The 16,100-nt window shown below is 43.0% G+C and overlaps 1 long non-coding RNA gene across 3 annotated transcripts; it reads right to left on the bottom strand.

Annotated features, from left to right (window-relative positions):
- Positions 1 to 7,533: 7,533 nt before the first annotated feature.
- On the bottom strand, positions 7,534 to 11,800 carry LOC103186421. Of its 3 annotated transcripts, none has more exons than XR_488750.2 (3): positions 11,764 to 11,800; positions 9,055 to 9,157; positions 7,534 to 7,665 (listed from the first exon to the last, which is right to left on the bottom strand). It is a non-coding gene; the product is annotated as an uncharacterized LOC103186421 (long non-coding RNA). The 3 variants fall into 3 exon arrangements; XR_006084850.1 differs by lacking the exon at positions 11,764 to 11,800 and adding an exon at positions 9,466 to 9,787; XR_006084851.1 differs by lacking the exon at positions 11,764 to 11,800 and adding an exon at positions 9,466 to 9,787 and having other exon boundaries at positions 9,055 to 9,152.
- Positions 11,801 to 16,100: the final 4,300 nt, after the last annotated feature.

Below are 16,100 nucleotides of genomic sequence, written 5' to 3'. Positions count from 1 at the left end.
TTCTTTAGAAACCTTTTAGGCAGTGGGAACAACATCACACTCTTGCTAGCAGCAAACGGAAAGCCCATTAAGGGGAGAGCGACACGTCCTGGGGGACGTGAGAGATAGCGCAGGGCAGCCTTGGTAGCTATCAAATAACTCTGCTAACTACCTGCCAAACTTTGTTATGCGGTTTGTTTGCCTAATTCAGTCTGCAGTGTCGTGTCATCAGGATTCACCAGCAGACACAAGGGCATCGGTGGAAAGCTATCAAATGTTGGGCAAAGACAGATCTCTGGCCAGTGGCAGAAATCAGAGCAAGTCAAATAACACCGGCTTTTGCTTCTCTTTTAATCACAGACTAATATTTTTCAGATCAGACGGTCTTTCGTTTCAATCTTAATCTCCACAGAGAACTATTGATCTCGTATTCCTGCACAACATTCATCCTGGAAGTAACATAAGCCCTTCTATCAGAAATAGAACAGAGAGCACGCATTGTTCCCTTGCTTTGTTTACGCAATTAACTCAGAGAAAAATTACCATTATGATACACCCCATTCACAAAAGTAATCAGATTTCATATCAGTCGACAAACAGTTTACTGTCTTGTGCAATCTGTTGGAGAGCACACACATACAGTGGATCAGATGTGTGTGGTGCCGGCCACTGGATGTGCCCGAAGGCAGTATTGTGTACAACAGTACTGTGTCAGTGCCTGCCGTTTACTTTCCTTATTAGGGAATTTAGCTGATCGTGGCCTCGCTTTGCAAAACCATGCAGTTACTAAACCATCCAGTTACTAAACCATCCATGCATAACAACCACAGGCTCTTAATACTGCCGAAGCTTCCAAAAGCAAACAAGCAACAAGGTTTAACAATATAATATCCCACATTAAGCATGAATAGATTAGTATTATATTATCAATACCTGTAAATTCATATAGCATCTTTCACGTCGGGAGGATGTCCCAAAGCGCATTCACTGTGCTGGATGCACTTTATGTTTAACACCGATGTTTTTTGAAACTTGTTCACAGCGACAAAATGGTGTTATGTGTTAAATAAATAAATAAATAATTGTTGCACTTTGATATAACAAAAGTACTGTAATGATAATGGATATATATTTTAAAAAATTAGCTATAGCACTTTTCACATCAGGAGGATGTCTCAATGTGCTTCACAGGATTTTCTGTATGGTGGGATGTCTGTATTTTGTTGGGAAACTCGGCATCCAATTTGCACACAGCAATGTCCTCATGAACAGACATGAGTTGAATGAATCGTTTTATCTCGGGAATTGTCGGTCAGGACACAGGGGAGAAATTCCCTTCTCTTATCGTGTAGTAATCTTGTCATGACACAACCCCCTTTCTTGTAACACATTCTATGAGGTGTCAAAATAAATACACTTTATGAAAAAAAAGTTTGAAACTTTGTTATGGTTTGGCTTCTGAAAGCCTAGCCATGTTGTTGTCTCATGAAACTAAGCCAAGAAGAAAAAGCCTCCTATGCAGAGAAAGTGATTGTTCCTTCTGTGTTTATGAGCAAAATGGACAGCTCACATCCTGACCTGTAACTGGCAGCAGATATTTGATAAAGTCAAATACAACAACAAGATTCCATTTATAAAGCGCCTTTCACGTCAGGAGGACGTCCCAAGGCGCTGCACAGTTGGGTCATGACCCGAGCAGGGGGGAAATGGTCAGGGTGAGGGGAGGGAGCGAGGAGGGGGGAAATGGTCAGGGTGAGGGGAGGGATGGGAGGGAGCGAGAAGGGGGAAGAGTCGAGAGGGGAGCTGAAGGCTCGGTCAAAGAGAAAGGTTTTGAGACCGGCCTTGAAGGAGGAGAGGGAGGAAGCAAGGCGAAGGCACTGGGGGATGGAGTTCCAGAGCCTGGGGGCTGAGAGGCTGAAGGCCCGACCAGCGATGGTAGGGCGATTGGGGCGGGGGACGTGGAGCAGACCGGAGCCAGAGGAACGGAGGGTACGGGCAGGTAGGTAGGGGGATAGTAGGTCGGAGAGGTAGGAGGGAGCAAGGCCGTGAATGGCCTTGTAGGTGAGGATGAGGATCTTGAAATCAATCCTCTGGGGGATGGGGAGCCAGTGGAGGCGAGCGAGGGTGGGAGTGATGTGGTCCCGAAGCCTGGTGCGGGACAGTACACGAGCTGCAGAGTTCTGAATGACCTGCAGCTTGTGGAGGGAGGTGGCGGGAAGGCCGACGAGGAGAGAGTTCCCATAGTCCAGCCTTGAGGTGACAAAGGCGTGGACCAGGGTTTCAGCAGCGTGAGGGGTGAGGTAATGGCGTAGTCTGGCGATGTTCCGGAGGTGATGGAAGGCGGTGCCAGTTGTGGTGCGGATGTGAGGGAGAAAGGACAGCTCAGGGTCGAACAAAACGCCGAGGTTCCTGACTGGCTTTGAGAGGTTACGATTACAGCTTGTGAAACATAAACTCTTTTTTTCAGTAACTTTCTTCAGTAATTTGGTCACTAAATCCATGACTGTTTGTGGACACTGCTGTGCGCAATTAGCTGCCGCGTTTTGCTCACAAAATATAGAGTCAATTCACTTGATATTCAGTGAAGCGCTTTGAGACGTCTCAAAGACATGATGTTGCGCAATATCAAATGCAAGGATTATTATTATTATTGATTATATTCATTACTAAACAAAACAAATCTTTCAGAAGAAAAGATAGGTGTCAGGCCTGGCTTGAGATTCTGTGTCCCATGCTGGTAGAAGGTTTTCCTTTCAGAGCCTTGGGGCATCTTCCTGGAGTGAAAGGAGCTCTACAAATGCAATTTGTTTTTGTTGTGTTTTCTGAAGGTGAATTATAAATAATAATCCTTGCATATAGTATAGCGCCTCTCACGATGGGAGGACTTTTAATGTAAAGTGCAGTGATTGTGTTTCAGTCACTATGCCCCGAAACTCTGGAACGCCCTGCCTCAACCCCTTCGCCTTGCACCCTCCTTGCCAGTCTTCAGATTGCACTTGAAGACCTTCCTCTTTGACTTTGCCTATACTCACTAACCCTCTCTCCCCAGCTCAGCATCAAGTTTCACCACTGTTAAACGCTCTGAGATACTACCCTGTGTGAGGGGCACTATATAAATGCAAGTTGTTGTTGTTGTGTTTTTAGTATTGTGCACAGCAATATCTCACAAACAACCACAAAATAAACAAATGATCAATTTTACTTAGCCAAGCTGACACGCACGAGTAGCAAGAGACGAGGGGGAAACAAAAACTAGTTGAACGTAGACTACATAGCTCAGCAACCTACTGGTTAATACTACCTAGAAACCATTGGGTGAACTGCTTTCTGAGATGTACCTATGTGCATACTCTGGGCAGGATTACCTTAGCTTTGACATGGGATTGTTTGTGCTTCCCACCCTCCATGCTGTTACCCACTGCTGAATTCCACTCCTTACTTCAGCCGGGACATTGACACAGCTTAGTCTGTTGCACATTTCAGTGGTCTGTACACCACACTGTGGGTGGGACTGGATCAACTAGTTCTCATTTCTCCTTATGCACCTGTGCATCAAGTGAGTGAGTTACGTTAAACAGCACTTAAGTGGGTAAAAAATATTGGAGTCCAAAAGATTAACCTCTGTCAAACTGTTTTGGAGCTGAATAAGAGTGCTTCAGTGTAGCATAACAAGGAAGCAACTGAACAAGTTAATTTCCTCAGCTTCTTTACTAATTTACGATGGGTTGAATCACCTCCTAACGTGCTGTAGGTTTCTGCAGCTCTAAAATCTGTTCCCATGCCAGCAAAGAGCAGAGATTGTCAGATCACAATCCAAGATGTTCTCTGTGACACTCGCATTCTCACAGTTCAGAGCAGAGACAGAGCTGATTGACAGGTGAGGGCAGGCAATTGAAGAAGAGGAAGTCGGGCTATCAGCGGTCGGGCCTTCAGCCTCTCTGCCCCCACCCTCTGGAACACCATCCCACATTCCCTTTGCCTCGCTCCCTCCCTTGCATCCTTCAAAGCACACCTCAAGACCCACCTCTTTGACCGTGCCTTCAGCCACCCTGCTCCCCTCTGCCCTCCCAACCACCATCCCTAACCCTAGCCCCAATCCCCACCCACACCCCCCACCGCCCGCTCGTGTTCTAATCCCTGACTGTTCAGCAGCTTGGGACTTCGTCCCGACGTGAAAGGTGTTTTAAAAAAGTAATGTTAAATTGTATTGTATTTCATAACGTGTTCCTTGGGATAACTATTCAAACACAACGCCACAAATTGCACCTCAATATTTCAATGGCCATATTTTACAAACAAACGTGTACAAAAACGTCATTCATTGCCAACAAAAAGAGATGTAATACAATACTATTATTATTGTTGGTACATATTTACATTTATGTAATAATAATCCTTGCATTTCGGATAGTGCCTTTCATGTCAGGAGAACGTCCTAAAGTGCTTCACATGATTTACGATAAAGTGGAGTGACTGTGTGTTTTGTGGATAAACACAGCAGCCACTTTTGCACAAAGCAATGTCCTGTAAACAGCCCACAAAGTGAATGACCAATTTTATTTTGGGGCAATGTTGGCTGGGACCCTAGGAGAAACTCCCTTCACTTTTCAAATAGTGCTGTGGGATCTTCAAAGTCCACTTGAACAGGCAAACAGGATCTTGAAGTAACATCTCATCCAAAGGAAGGCACCTCCAACAATGCAGCACTCACCCCATACCTGCTGATATGTTGCAAAAAGATGATTAAATAAACTCCAGTCAATTACATGAGAAAGTGGGCAGAAATGAAATCCTATATCAATTTAATCTTGCGGACAGGTTAAATGCGTAAAATGAAATTGACCACAACCTGATAATACATTACATTGCATGGTGTGGTATTGAGTCACAGTAACATAGAGGTCTCTTGAGCTACTTTTTAATAGGATTCCTTAATAAGGACAATGTGGCAAAAACAACTTGTATTTATATAGTGCCTTTCACACATAGACTAATATCTCAGAGTGCTGTACAAACATAGGGTCAGACACTGAGCAAGGGAGCGGAGGACAGGAGAAGGGGGTAACAGCCATCAGCATGGTCGATGAGATGGTAATCAAAGAAAGAAAAAAAATCCTAAAATTTTATAACGTTTTTCATGTCTGGAGGATGTCTAAAAGTGGTTCACATGATATACGGTAAAATGTGTGATCATTTTTTTTGTAGGTGAAAGCGGCAGTCAATTGCGCACAGCAATATCACACCAACAGCTATGAAGTGAATGACCAATTTTATTTGGAGAATTGTTGACCAGGACACCGGAGAAACTCCCGTCATCCAGCCCACGAACAATTTCCGACTTCATTGTCTGACGAGCAAATACAGCTGACAAGTAGGCCCCGAGCCCATCAGAAGATGGTCACTGAGGACTCAGGCTCTACCCAAAGAGAGGGTTAGGGTCAGGGTTACCCAGCAATGGGAATGGCCATTCGGGATAAAATATTGCTTATGTGGCCCGCAGACATTTCTCAAATCCAAAATTCAGCCCCCCAGCAGCCAAAAGGTTGGCCTGGTGTGGGGCTTCAACCTACAACCTTCTGACTCAGAGGTAAGATTGCAACCAAACAAGACAGAGTGTAAAATTCCAGGATTTTTTATGATAACCGGAAAGTTACAATCAAATCAGCAGGGTAAGTGTTAATATCCACACAATGATGCGGTGTGGAGGTCCTGTTAATCTTTAGCTTTACCGTGGCGAAATACTTGAGCAGCAGCCACCAAATAACATATAATTAGGTATGTAATTGGGTCAAAATCCATAAAAGGATGTTTCTGAGAAGGTTAGAGAGGTTTGAAAGGGGTTAGCGTACTATGTTGATTTTAGTGAGCATTTTAAATAGTCTTTGTGCACAGCACAAAGGAAGCACAAAGGATATAAATAAAGTACTGACTAATTGTTGACTGAGCATTTTTCATACCTCGCTTTGAATATGTTCTCTTAACAACCAGGAAGGAGTCAAACCATTTTGTAGCTGTAATCTGTATTATGCTCAGCAAACAATAATCACAATTTATTTTCTCAGTCAATGAACCTTCTGTCAGAGAGTAAACCACAGAGAGATACGTCAAAAGGCGGTATTTGCATGCACCTTCCTTCTGTTTTTCCGAAGTCATTACACACCGAATATTTGCACTAAATATTCAATATTTCCAGTTTGCTAATGTTGAAAGCTTCCCGTGTCTCTGGTAGCCCTCTCTGTGAGGCACAGCTTACAGAAATTGCCTGTCTCAATTTTCCCTGTTGCATTAGGTATAATTCTTCCCTTGCTTTCCCGAAGCCTTGTGCTGGGCACTTCTGCTGAGTTCTATGCGAATCCTTCACCTCCTGCTGCTTTGCCCAAGGTTATTTCTCAATCCTGAGTCCTGAGGTTACAATTCTGAATTTATAGGGAAGGACATTATAGTCAATCTCAATTCTGTCCTCAACAAATTACCTTTATTATAGCGTCTTTCACATCAGGAGGATGCCCAAGGCACTGGACGGTTGAGGGTTTACACCTGAGCTGAGAGTTGGATTTGGGAGCAATGTGGCCAAGGGGAATGGGGCTGGGATGATGACCAAAAATGCTGTCAAAGATGGGATGGACCTTGAAGAAGGCAAGGAAAGGGGCAAAGTGAAGGGACTCCACAATGGAGTTCCAGATAATAGCAGCTGAAAGGCTGAATGCCCGACCACCGATGGTGGGGAAGGCGGGGCTGGGTATGTGAAGCATGCCATTGCCTGCCGAACGGAAGGAGTGGGTGGGTTGGTAGGGTTTTAGAAGGTCATGGAGGTAGAGTGAGGCAACAGTGGAGGGATTTAAAAGTGAGGACAAGGCTCTTGGAGTTGGGGAACCAGTGAAGTCAGACAAAGATGGGGCTGATAGCTCGTGGAGCTTAGTGCGGGAGAGGACATGAGCTGCAGTGTTCTGAACTTTGTGGAGGGAAGAGTTGGGAAGTCTGGTGAGCAAAGATTTGATGTAGTCAACCCTGGTCAGGATAAAAGCATGGGTAAAAGTCTCGATGTGCCAAAGGGAGAGGTCATGGTGGAGGCAGGCAATGTTGTGCAGGTGGGGCAAAGCTGAACAGGTGTGAACAAAGCATGGTTGTGAACTTTAAAGGACAGTTGAGAGTCGAATAAGACACCAAGGTTCCACACTGACCCCATGAGGTGGAGTGTGCATCCATGTAGATTGATGTTGTCAGCAGCTGAGGTGAGAAGGCACTGACAGGAGCCAAGCAGGAGAAACCAGACCCTTCCTTTTCTCTCTGGATCAATTCATCACTCAGCAATGAACTTCCCAGTGAGCCATTGACGAACTGAGCATTTAATTTTAAAGAATAGTGTTGTGATGTACAAGAGCCAAGAAGTATTCCCTTACACAGAAACTAGAACCAGTCACAAGTAGGAAGAACGGTTGAGGCCAGGACACTGGACACATTTAAGGAAAAACTCAATGCTGTCATGGGAAGCCTGTAAGGTTTGTATTCTGTAATGAGATGAGGATATACCATATATAGGTGCCATACCTCTCCCATGAAGCTCTCCGGAATTAGGTAAGCGGGGTGTGTCCATCCAGGGAGACAGGGTACGTTCCATTCAAGACACAGGGATATTTCAGACTGGTTTGCATACTCTTAAGCATGGTGATGGGTATCCACATGTGTCTAATTAAAAACAGAAAGGTACATGTCATTGTGTATCACAGCATGTCACAAAGAGGTCCCAGACCACGATTAGAGAGTGCTTGTGAGGGCCAGTCTGAATATAGCAGTGTTTAACACCTCTGTGAGGCAATGAAACAAATACCTGGCATGTAGTGCCAAGAGGTGCAAAATTCAAAACAGCGTTTGCGAACTCTTAAAACGATTCAACAGACCGACCCTACAATATTTCCATAATCCAGCAGCAAAAGGCTAAACTTAAAACAACAACGATAACAAGCTCTACATTCTCAACTTCAGATCCTTATCTTAGGAATTAGGTTACAAAAGAGACCCAGACAGGCCCAGAGAAGTTTTGCTGTATCAAGACCCTTCAGTCATGAGTGCTTGAGTGCCTGTGTCACTGGTGCTTTGGGGGGAAAAAAGGAATGCACAGCAACTGCAAACTTTAATCGAATTAGTCCACTGTCCTTCAGTTCAAGCATCTTATTTGGAGGACGAAAAGCAATCTTACAGAAAGAGGGAGTGTGTGCATGAATGGGGTTGTCCTGCACTTTAAAGCAAGCCTTTATCATTTCACTATCAGATTTACGTGAAAGGGAATGCTGTCTGGCCACCAGTTCCAGGCTCTTTTGTGAAACTGTTTCTTTATAAAGCAGCTGCTGGTATTGAATGAACTCAATCAACTGCTGCCCTGGCATCTGCTTCTGTTTTCTTGTACACAACATTTCGTTTGAGTTTCGAGATTAAAACCAGGCCAGTGTAAGTGACAGCTCGGCACCCACTGCTGAGGACTGTTTGTGGGAGAGCACGCAGAATATGTCATGCATCACTGCTAACAAGGTGACAAAACAATGGGATGGTAACATATGCTTATTCGGAATTTCCAATCTTCTAACAAATGTCGAACAGTCATACATGTAAAGCCTACCCTTGCTTTCTGCCTCATTTTGTTATACTTATTAAAGAGTTTAATGGATGTATATTTCTTGTAGATTACTTACAGATGGTTATAATTCTGCTGTCACCGTACTCACTGCGTAAACATAAATCTGTATTTTGAAACGTTTATCTCAGGACATCTTTTAAAAGCGATACTTAAAACAGCTTTCAGTCTACAGAAAAATATTTTTTGGCGTAAAAGTAATTTTCAGTGTAAAAAATGCTTTGCTTAACTGTTTCACATTTGATTGTCGTGTACAATGAGTTGGGGGTGGAGTGGGGGGAAGCAATTTTCTATTTTCTTTGCAAAACAAGTTGAATTGAATATTTCAGTCGCATTCTGGGGTCGGTGAAAAATGTGAAATTTCATAACAGATTTAATTATCGCAGTGTCTCAATTTTCACCCTACTTTTTTTAAAAAAAAGAGATTTTCTTCACTTGAAACCTACCTGTGAGGGCCCCAAAGATTTAAACGATAACTGAACTGTCCGATGCAGCACTCAAATTATACAGGCAGACAGGTTGCAGGCTTGAGTCCCTGTCGATGCTGATCTGAAACAGACGAGAAATTGGGGTGTTTTAACAATTTAAACTTATATAGTACCTTTCATTTTGGGAGAACTTCTCCAAAAGCACTTACAAAGAGGGAGTGGGAAACCGAGTTGGGAGGGGTGGGGTGGGGGTTGGGGGGTGGCAGAGATAGCCTAAAATGCAACAACAACAAAGAAAAGAAGAAAGTCTTGAGATGGACCTTGAAGAGGTACATCTAATTAATTATCGCATTGAATCTGTTAAGAAGTGTCTCAATTTTCATCCTACTTTTTTTAAAAAAGAAGAGATTTTCTTCACTTGAAACCTACCCGTGAGGGTGGGATTTGAAAGAAATGGTTAGGAATTGGGATTCAGGAGAGAATTCCAGAGGAGTGAGGGGGAGAATGTGACTGAAGGCCAGCCCACTGGGGAGCAAGAAGCCGACTGGAGTTGGCTGTATGAAGAGTGGCTGGGTCAGGCGGAATAGGGTCACAGGAGAGTGCACAAATAGGGTGATGCAAGGCCATAGAGGCACTTGAAGGCAAAAACAAGGATCTTCAAGTTGATCTGTTGGGGGATAAATGTTGGGGGAGCCTCAGTGCTTCTGGGGTTGAGCTGAAGGTTCCTACTCCTGTTTGCTGTCTAGAGACTCTGCTGAAAGGAACACGTGTGGGGATGTCATATGAGGACATGATTGGGCTGGGCTGAATATCCTGCCAACACTCACTGCCAAGATTCACATGTAAACAAAGTGCATTTAGGCACTGTACCAAAGCATGTCTGGTGCCTGTGTAACTGTACCCTTTAATTCCGCTGCCTGTTTCATGTGCCCCTTCCTATCCACCCCACCATCAGGAGGTGGGCTTCTCAGCCATGGCAGTCAAGTATGTTTCCACTCCACAACATTCTGACGCCAATGGGATGGACCCCCATAACCTTGTGAGCCCTGGACAGCAGCATTGTTGGACTTTAAACGATTTTGTCCCTGCTCTCTGGAAGTCCATCTCAGAGTCCCTCTGACTCGCTCCCTTCCTCATCTCGTTCAAGACCTGTCTGAACTATATCTTCCACTGTGCTGTCATCTTCCCTCCTCTTGACTCCGACTTCCAAACCCAGTTGAAATAGTGGAAAATAAACCTGTTTTACGTTTTGTTATTTTTGAACGGTGTAAGAAAGACATCGGGAGGACGTCCCAAAGCACTTCACTGAACATACTGTAAAGTGAATTGACTGTATATTTGTGGGCAAACGCGGCAGTCAATTGCACACAGCAATGTCCCACAAACAGTCGTAGATTGAAAACGACCAATTTATTATTGTTTTTTTTTGGAGGGATTATTATTAGGCTCTGTGTGGAGTAAGGAAACTTGCCCAAGGTTTCGCCCTCTGCCTGGAATTGAACTCAGGTCTCTCACTTGCAAAGCGAATGCTCTAACCACTGAGCTACAGGACTCCACAGTGTGGTACATATTAAAGTGATACCTTTCTTCTTTCCACAGATGAACAGGGAGACCAGAGTTGGTGAAGCAGAGGGTATCCTTGTGACACAGGAGATTGAAGAGATAGGGTGGTGCATGACCCAGGAGGCATTTGATGGTGAAGACGAGGATCTTAAAGTTAATCTGCTGGGGGGATAAGGAGGCTCAGTGCCACCAAGGAGGCTACCATATTGTTTGGAACTCATATCACAGAAATCATAGATTTCTAAAGCGCAAAAGGTCTTGTCTTCCAAAATTCAAGATGATGCTGTTGTTGATAAATAATAATAATAAATAATCCTTGCATTTGATATAGCACGTTATCACGTAGTTGAGACGTCTCAAAGCATTTCACAGGATATACTAAAGTGGATTGACTGTGCATTTTATGGGCGAAACCAGCAACCAGTTTGCACACAGCATTGTCCCACAAATAGCCGTGGAGTGAGTGACCAATTTTATTTGAGAATTTTTTAGCCAGGACACTGGGAGAAACGCCTTTCTCTTTTCGAATAATGTAAAGGGTTGATGACCATGTGGGGTATGTGATTCAGTCAGCTTGTCAGCCTCTCTCAATTGGTAGCCCTCCCGCCTCAAAGTTAGAAGGTTGTAGGTTCAGGCCCCACGTTAGGACTTTTAACTCACATAGAATGGGCTAAGAGTCCCAAACACTCGCTGTTCAGCCTACCTCATGAGGCATAGACACTTGGGAGAGGCATTGGAAGGCTGCTTGTTGCCCAGGATGATAACCAACAATGACCTGCATTTCTATAACCTCTTTCATGTGAGGTAATGTGTCAGAGTCATTTACTTAGACAGTGCTGGACACTGACCAGAGAACGGGGGGACCAGGGGGGAGGAGGAGGGGCGGGATTATAGGCATGGTTGAAGAGGTAGATTTCCAGGAAGCTTTTAACGACAGATAGAGAGTGGGGAGCGAGGCCGAGGGATTTACGGAGGGAGTAACAGAGGGCAGTGCCATAATGGCCACTGATGGGGGAGGGGGTCAAGGAACATGCACCAGACCTGAGTTTGCTGAGTGGATCACATGGGTAGGGAGGAGTGAGAGCAAGTGGAGATTTGTAAATAATTAATGCTAAAGGAGTAGTGTGGCAGAGAGAGAACATTAAGAAAGAAAATAAAACTTACCTTGAGTTAATCTGTGTGTTTGCGAGCTCTCTGGATCTCACACAACTAAGCTGGAAGTGTTTCTCCACTTTCACATCGTTAAACATGTTCAGATGCTATGGCAAACATCTTCCAAAACTTTGAGAGCTAGATTTTCCAAAACATTTTTACTGTCACTGAGGAAATTATACGGATTTACCTAAGATCGCATAAATGATTACATTTGCAGTGACTAACCTTACATCATATGGAACGATTGATTCATATGAGCTAACTTACATCTCATGAACACAGCCACCATCATACAAAAATAACCTAACATCTCACAGAGCAATTAAACTGTCACACTGAAGAATAAAATTCAGCACAAAGCTTAGCTTGAATTTGCCTACCATTATTTAGAGACTTCCATAGCATTCCATAGATGTTATTTATTACATTCTCCAGATCCCACCAAAACATTTCTACAGCACTGTGACTAGCTAAAATAACCTCTCATTGAAATAAGGAACTAAACTGGTGTTTTCCACAGTTACAACAAAGAACACAGCATGAACACAGTTTGTAACAGTGCAAATGAATTGTTTTCCATATAATAATAATAATCCTTGCATTTGATGTAGCATCTTATCACATCTTCGAGACGTCTCAAAGCACTCCACAGAATATACTGTAAAGTGAATTGACTGTATATTTTGTGGGCGAAATGTGGCAATGAATCAAATATTGTGCATTTTATTAAAACAACTCAAAGTACTTCATAGAATTATTGTCAAGTGTAGTGACGATTTTGTATAAGGAAAATTTGCTGACCTTTACTCAAAATGTATCATGGATCTTTAAATGTCAACCTAAACAGATGAGATGTTAAAGTGAATTTCCACTTAAGTAATATTGAAATTTAGCATATGTGTTTCTTTATGGACAAGAATGGCATAATATACAATACATTTCAATTTATATAGTGCCATTATGTTGGGAGGACATCTCAAAGTGTTTTATTTATCGTTCCTGTATTAGGTTGAGCAGTTGCGGAATTTTGACCAGAGTGTTGCTTTCCAGGATAGTGACTCAGTTTATATGATCCTTATATGGGTATAATAATTGTTGCATTTGATATAGCGCCTCATCATGTTGCTGAAACATCTCAAATCGTTTTGCAGAATTTTACTGTAAAGTGCAATGATTGCATATTTTTGAGCAAATTGAACAAAACAATTTGAGTTAATATAAAAACTAACAATGATATTTTTTGCATTTGATAGCCAGTAAACTCCTGATAACAAGACACTGACTTAACTAGTCACTACCAATTAAGTAGCTGACAATATCCCAGCTCTTTCATGCAATGCAAAATAAGGGAAACCGCTTTACTTGTCACTCTGCTTAACACATAATTAGTTGCATTGTAGAAATTCTTGTAAGTACTTACAATGTAAAATTGATTAGATAACTAGGCCTATAGGATAGTGCCTTGCATTGCAAAGGCCTCCTGCCCTCTGGTAGAGGGAGAGCACACATGCTCAGGTGCATCGCATTGATGTCTGCTCTGTGACAGAAGAGGGTGGGACACCTTGGGACCCTCCAATAGACCAGAGACCTCCGCACTACATCTGAGCCTGTGTGCCCAACCTCCGCCAAGAACCTGCATCAATTATAGCACCATCTGTGGCCTGGGAGGATTTATACCTAACTAGCCACTCTGGAAAACTAGTCGCTGATAATGATAAAATGATAACCTTGCATTTGATATAGTGCTCACGTCATTGAGATGTCTCAAAGCGCCTAAGAACATATATATAAGAAATGTTAGACAAAGAAAAGTCCATCTAGTTCATCTTCCACCGTGCTGGCGGTTACACGCTTCACAGAATATATTGTAAAATGAATTGACTGTGTATTTTGTGGGCGAAACAAGGCAGCCAATTGCACACAGCATGTCCACAAACAAGTCGTAGATTAAATGACCAAATTACATATATGTATATTTGGGGGGATTATTACCCCCAGAAAGCTATCCGCCAAACGACTGACAACCCGGTTCTTCCTTATTGCTAGGTAAACTTGGTACACGGAGTAAGGAAACTTGCTTAAGGATTCGTCCTACCCAGGAATCGAGCCTGGGTCCTCTCGCTTACGAGGCGAGCACACTAACCATTATGCTGCGGGTCTCCGGGCTAAGCCCTTTTCCCTTTTCCCTTGGACGAGTGATCAGGAGTTTACTGTAAACATCTCATATTGTTGAGATCATCGTATTGTCTCAAAGCACTTGACAGGATTTTACTGTAAAGTATGATGACTGTATTTGTAAGCGAACCAGCCAACCGCCATCATGGAACAAGCTCCCAAATGCTGTGCTCCACCACTGGTAACTTCAAGGGCAGCTTAAGGACAAAACATTGTCCTTTGGAATGAGATGTTAAACTGAGATCCTGTCTGCCGGTTCAGATGGACATTAAAGATCCTGTGGCACTATTTAAAAACAGAAAGGGGTTCTCTGGCCAACAATTTCCCGGGTAAAATTGGGAAATGTGGCATGGTAAAAAAATGTCGTGGCATGAACCCACAACCTTCTGACTCGGAGACGAGAGCATTGCCAATTGAGCCAGAATGACACCCTAGGTTGGAGCGGGTGGATTCACACCACAGGTTGCATTTTTCATGTATTTCTGATTATCTGCCTGCCTTTTCGATTGTATGAATACACGTGTCTTGGACAAAGCACATCTTAAATTGTTTACAAGCTTGATTTTCTCCACCCTAGGTGCACCTTGTAAAATGCTGTTTTATAATCTGTAAATCATAATCATAATTTGCAAAACTGCAACCACAACCTCCCCAAAAGCACAGTTAATTAAAAGCCTTAGCAGGTAAGACCAAGCAACGGATCTTTTCCTCTGAAGCTAAAGATGATTATTAACTTTTCATTCTAACTCAGTTTTTCTCATTGCACCAGTGCAGCAAAATATCCATGATTAACTCTTAAAACAACAACAACAACTTGCATTTATATTGCGCCCCCCTCATGCAGGGGAGCATCTCAGCACACATGTATGAAACTCTCAGTCTGGTTTGGATATGGTTGGTGAGTCAGTGACGAGAGGGCCACCAATTTTCTACAGCTAGCAAATGGGCAACTAGAGAGGGGATGAGACAGAAGGGTTGAGGGAAAGAGTTCCAGAGGGTGGGAGCATAGTGACTGAAGACTGAAGCGATGATTATCCCACAACAATCCATGAAACAATGGGTTTAAAAAATGTTCACCTCTCGATTTGCAAAAATTTGGCACTGATAATAAGCATACTTGTCTCTGATACAATGCCCACCTTTCATGTTGGGAGGACGCCCCAAAGTGCTCACAAGATAGACACTATAATAATAACACTAATAATAATCTTTGCATTTGATATAGCACTTTTCATATCTTCTGGATGTCTGAAAATGCTTTACAGAGTATACTGTAAAGTGAATTGACTATATATATATGGGCGAAAGGCAGCAGTCAATTGCGCACAGCAGAGTGGATGGAGGGCATGTTAGTTAGAGAGTATAGACATATTTAAGAGGAAGCTAGATATATACATGAGGGTGAAGGGAATAAAAGTGTTTGTGAGGGAGTAAGGAATAGGTGGAGACTCATATGGAGTATAAACGCTGGTACGGGCCAGTTTCTGTTTCTGTGCTACATCATTTTATGTAAATCTATGTTAGTTAATTCCATCCTGCACAGCTGTTTGGATACAGACCCTATTGCAATCAGAGTGTGTGGTGGACCGAACATTTAAATTTATTATTTTGGTAACCAATGTCCAAAACAGAGAACACACTGCAAACCCTTTTCTATATTGGCTGTAGCAGGAGCGAAGCTCTTAGTACATTTAGCCTAGCAGTACATAATGTTTTTTTAAGCAATTAACCATTTAGGTGAGATTGTCCCACAACAATCAGTGAAACAATGTGGTTTGAAAAGTGCTCATCTCTCGATTCGCAAGAACTGGTATTGATCACAATCATACTTGCATCTGATATAGCGCCCACCTTTCATGTAGGGAGGATGTCACAAAGAGTTCACAGGATAGACTGTAAAGTGGAGTGACTATATTTTGCAGGCAAATGGCAGCTAATTTGCCTACACCCCACGAAACAGCCTTGATTTGAATGATCAATTTTATCTTGGGAATTCTTGGTCAGGACACCAGGAAAACACCCTTCTCTTTTTAAATAGTCCCACAGGATCTTTAAAGTCTACCTGGGCAGTAGATAGGACCTAGGTTTAACATCTTATCTGAAGGTCAGCACCTCCAACAACAGAGTGCCATCTCAGCAATGTAGTGGTGTGTTAGCTTAGACTGTGAGTT

This window comes from Callorhinchus milii, unplaced genomic scaffold (assembly GCF_018977255.1).
Source record: "Callorhinchus milii isolate IMCB2004 unplaced genomic scaffold, IMCB_Cmil_1.0 Scaffold2, whole genome shotgun sequence".
Lineage (NCBI taxonomy): Eukaryota > Metazoa > Chordata > Chondrichthyes > Chimaeriformes > Callorhinchidae > Callorhinchus > Callorhinchus milii.
The sequence above is the reverse complement of the archived record's forward strand: the minus strand, read 5'-3'. Positions and strand labels throughout refer to the sequence as shown.